Source organism: Tasmannia lanceolata, unplaced genomic scaffold (assembly GCF_043159265.1).
Source record: "Tasmannia lanceolata isolate RefF3 unplaced genomic scaffold, GAP_Taslan_0.1 ptg000426l, whole genome shotgun sequence".
NCBI classification, from domain to species: Eukaryota; Viridiplantae; Streptophyta; class Magnoliopsida; order Canellales; family Winteraceae; genus Tasmannia; species Tasmannia lanceolata.
Window position 1 is genome coordinate 15,001 of NW_027519099.1, and position 5,094 is coordinate 20,094.

Sequence of the window (5,094 nt, forward strand, 5' to 3'; positions counted from 1 at the left end):
TCGTATATATATAGTAAGTATAATATAGTAAGTATAAATAAATGTATAAAATAAATAAATAAAGATAATTCGTATATATATAGTAAGTATAATATAGTAAGTATAAATAAATGTATAAAATAAATAAATAAAGATAAAGAAAGACTTTGATCAATATTTACTTCAGGCGTCGCATATGAATTATCTTTTTGTAATTGGGAGAGATGGCTGAGTGGACTAAAGCGACGGATTGCTAATCCGTTGTACGAGCTGTTCGTACCGAGGGTTCGAATCCCTCTTTCTCCGTTCCCTCGGATCACTTGAGATTTATCTTTCGAATTCGAAAAATATCAAGTCCTTTATCATAGTTAAATGTCTGGAATAGAGAAAAGCATAGGAAAATGCAGAAATCAAGCAAGGAAATAATGAAAAATCTCTGATTTTTTTATTCCTCACGTCCAGGATTACGTCCTGGATCATTAGATAGGAATCCGAAGATGAAGAGAGAAACAAAGAATATCACTACTGTGTAAACGAAGAGTTTGAGAGTAAGCATTGCACAATCTCCAAGATCATTTTTTTTTTGTTTTTTGCAAAGGAAATAAGGGAATAGATTCTCTATTTTTGTACCACATATCCTTGACACCAAGAAAAGAAATGAAAAAGTGGTTTCTAGAAAAGAAAGGAATTTGCAGGAATTCCTTTGTTACCAAAATTATCTTGTCATACCCCAATTAGGTATTATGGGGTACCATAATGGGGTCTTTGACCCCTGGAACTGGAAGGGCATAATGCGGAAATTAGGTGATCCAGATTCATCGCGGCTATCAAAAAGCAAAAGAATTTCAATCTTTGAATCGAGGGTTCATAATGTAAGACTTATCTGATCTTATCAATTGTTATGTTAGAGTTGAATTTATTTTATCGAATAAATCATGAATATGAATGTTTCTAGGACAGTATTAAAGATCTCATCGAAAACTTACAGCAGCTTGCCAAACAAGGGCTAAGAGAAAAAAGAGCACAGGTATGACTGGCATAAAATCTACGATTGGATTGAAAAAAGCATAAGCTTCGGGCAATTTGGCGAAGAAAAAGCTACTCGAATGAAGGGCAGAATTAAGACAGATACAGATCAAACTAAAGATATTAAGCATAAGAAATATTTCGTTCTTGGAGATAATTTCATTTTTATTGAGTTATTGATATAAGGGAAAAATTAAGAAAGAAGAGAAGACAAAAAATCCTTCTTTCTTTTTCTTTGAACTTCCCCCAATCAAAAATCCTTCAATTCTCAAATGAGAATAGAAGGAATCATACTTTCATACAATATCTTAATTGACTTATATGGAATGATCAATGAATTCATTTTCATTCTACATTTACACGTATAGAATCCTAGCAACAACCTATTCCATAGATATTTGGGCTGGAATTGACGAATAACCAATAACAATATTAGTGTTTATTAGTGTCGAATTGAAATCTAAATGGGGCGTGGCCAAGTGGTAAGGCAGCGGGTTTTGGTCCCGTTACTCGGAGGTTCGAATCCTTCCGTCCCAGACCGCTTCTATCAAAACAAAGATTGTTCTCTTTAACAATCTTCTGTTTAAGAGTATAAGGTATAAGGTTGGATACAATATGATCCAATTTTTCTTTCTGAGTTCTAATGATTCTTCTATGAATCATAGATTCCTTTCGATTTCCAATTGTAAGAAAAAGAATCGAGTATAAATTGCGGATGGAAATAAACATCTTTTACCTTTTTGATATTAGGTAGGATGGGAACATAGATCAAAGTTGAATTAAAAAAAAAATGGGATGGGCCGTTCAGTGTATGCCCGTCCCGCTCTACTCATATTCATATTGGGGTAAGTTAGTCACTTATAGAAACTTTATGCCCATCTATTATATTTTGATTCTCACATGATGCATTCTAAGTTGAAATGCGAAAGATAAGATCTCTATTTTTTCGAAACTAAACATGTTAGTCAAAATGACTAATTCTATGTGGATCCTGAATCCTAAACAGGAGGGAGTTCTTGGACTAATTACATCACTGGGATTAAAGTTCTTAAGACTGGGTGTGGGTGGGGTAAAATCAAAATTAAGAACAACGAATTGATCTGGACCATTTTGCTTTGTACCTATACAAGATAATATAACATACCGCAAGAGGATCTTTTATTATTTGATTGTCTTGGGGTATGATTCATGATCCCCATAGAATTCGAGTTAATCGGCAATGGAAGGTATCAATTTTTCAATATCTGTGTCGTCCGGATCTCATTAATAAACAATAAAGTGCAATATGGAACAGATTTTTTTTCTTTGAGCCTAATTGCTTTTTTTTTTTTTGCATCTGGCTACAATAAATAATTGGAAGTCAATGTAGTGATTGGGAGGAAGATTCATATATTCCATTCACTTTACTTTTGACTTGATAGAATTTATGGAAGGGTTACTAAACCTAAAGTAAAGCAAAATCTGTATAAAATGAACCATGCCTACATGTATTGTTATTGTTTGTTCTATTTCAGTGATACCGGTATTTCGGCTGCGGTGAAAAAGATCTTTGATACCTTACCTTAAATATCTATGATTACTCCCGTTGACAATTGTTCTGTGTATCTGATGGATACGGAAAGATCATACTCCTACGGTTCTGGTTTTATCAATCAGATGGAAGAATAACAACCTTAATCTTATCTTACATGAGAGCTTTTTTCCATCCATCCCATCCCCATGAAAACAAATAAATTGAATTTGTTTCTCGATCCATCTACCTGCTTTAAATCATTAATGATTCAATTGGAAAAGGAACATGGATTTCTCTTATGTCTTATGATGATCAAATTTAGTCATTACAGGAAAACTTATTTCCATTAATGATAATGATGTCGAAGTAGGAAATTATGATGTCGAAGTAGGAAATTCTTGAAACCTTTTTTCATGATTCCTTTATCAATCCTTAGATACTTGAAGAAGCGCGAGATTGATGAACCTAGTCTATAATCGATTCATTTGCGACTTTTCCGAGTCATTGGAATAGCTTATTTGGCTAATGACTTATTTTGTTCCGGTATTGAGTATTGAGAATCTAATTAAAGACCTTTCTTTAATTTAGTTGTTCGAGAAAGAGTTGGATCCTTCATGATTGATTGTCCCGAACAATCTGTTGAAGATGTAGATGTAAAGAAGTGTTAAGTAATTCGTTTATTCGTCTTTTTTAGAAATGTGTTTCATTCATACGGTCGAATATGGGGTAAGATTGAATCTTTGTCTTTGCTTGTGGGGCCTTCTCTAGATGAATACCTATCCATCCATATATATATCAAAATATCTATAATATAGATATCAAAATATATATCAAAATCAAAATATAGATATAAATATCTATTTATATATATAATTTATATATATATAAATATAAAAGTATGGACTGCTGTGTACCGATTGAGCGTACCGATTGAGCCAATGACTATTCCGGATTCCATATTGAATCAATTCCATACCGGTTCAAAATTAGAGGAATGTTATGGTAAAACTTCGTTTGAAACGATGTGGTAGAAAGCAACGTGCGACTTGAAAGACATGATCGGCTGTGGATTCTTGCATCCACCATTTTATATATCAATGAAGATGCTCTTGGCTCGACATAGTTTGTTCTGTTCTACTAGGACCCCCCAAAATTGGGGGTTGTAAATAGTACATGATGTAGCTCGAGTATAAAGTATTGATTCATTTATCAAGGGGAAGGATCTAGGGTTAGTGCCAATCAATAAGTTGGAACAACTTCGTAAGTATATCTTCGATATAGAAATCCAAAGGTTCAAATTCCAACAAGTTTCGAATAAAAAAAAACAAAGTAAATTTGCCGGAATTGGTAAAACTATTTTGATCAAAAGTGTATTACAGGGGAATCAATCGTTCGTATGATTCTTTCAATAGAAAGAAATAACAAAAGGTATGTTGCGACCATTTTGAAACGATTAAGGATCACCGAAGTAATGTCTAAACCCAATGATTCAAAGCAAAGATAAAGGATACCGGAACAAGGAAACACCATTTTCAATTGTCTCAACAACTGGAACTAGATCAGAATGAGGAAGAAAAAGAGATTCTAGGCGGGACAAATAAAAGAGGTTAGAGACGGCTCAACAAATGTCCAAGGATTTCCCTTTAAGCTCTTTGAGAATTGCCCAACTTGAGTTATGAGTACGAATGATATTTCTTTTTTTTTTCAGGAAAGGAAAGGAAGGAAGAACAAAAAAAACGACTCAACTTATAGTCTAATTGATGATTTTATGGATACATTTGTCACTATATGATATGCATAGCATAAATTCAAACTCGAATCATTCTTTCTCGAGCCGTATGAGGAGAAAACCTCCTATACGTTTCTAGGGGGGGCATTGTTCATCTATATCTATCCCAATGAGTCATCTATCGAATCATTGCGATTGATGTTCGATCCCAAAGAGAAGGAAGAGATCTTCGTAAAGTGGGTTTTTACGATCCGATAAAGAATCAAACTTATTCAAACGTTCCTGCTATTCTATATTTCCTTGAAAAAGGCGCTCAACCTACAGGAACTGTTCATGATATTTCAAAGAAGGCAGAGGTCTTTAAGGAACTTCGAATTAATCAAACGAAATGAAATAAATGAAATAAACAAAAAAGGGGGGTGCCCAGTATCTTATCGAGCTTTGTGTAATTCTTTCTCCACCACTCCGATTTTTCTTACTCTATTCATACCTATTCACTATTGCTCCTCTATAATCCATATCAGATAACGATAACGAAAAAAAATCTTTTTTTATTGATATGAGACAGATAGAAAAAAAAATCTCGAGTGAATAGATGAAATAATCGGATCTAGAAAATGATGGTATGGGATTACCATCAATCGGATTGTTTTCGTTGGGACTCCACCAACAAACAAGGGGTCAATCTTGTTTATTGTACCTCTATTGAATAAACTAGAGATTTTTTTCCTACTTTTTTTTTTTTCTTATTTATTCCCCCATCCACACTTCATTTCTGATCTGTGTAGTGTCAATCCAACACAAGTACTTATTTTCTTTAATTGAATTTGTTTTCTCAACCAACATT

The 5,094-nt window shown here is 33.5% G+C and overlaps 1 non-coding gene across 1 annotated transcript; it reads left to right on the forward strand.

Moving 5' to 3' along the window:
- Positions 1-197: 197 nt before the first annotated feature.
- On the forward strand, positions 198-285 carry TRNAS-GCU (transfer RNA serine (anticodon GCU)). The gene has a single exon. It is a non-coding gene; the product is annotated as a tRNA-Ser (tRNA).
- The last annotated feature ends 4,809 nt before the right edge of the window (positions 286-5,094 follow it).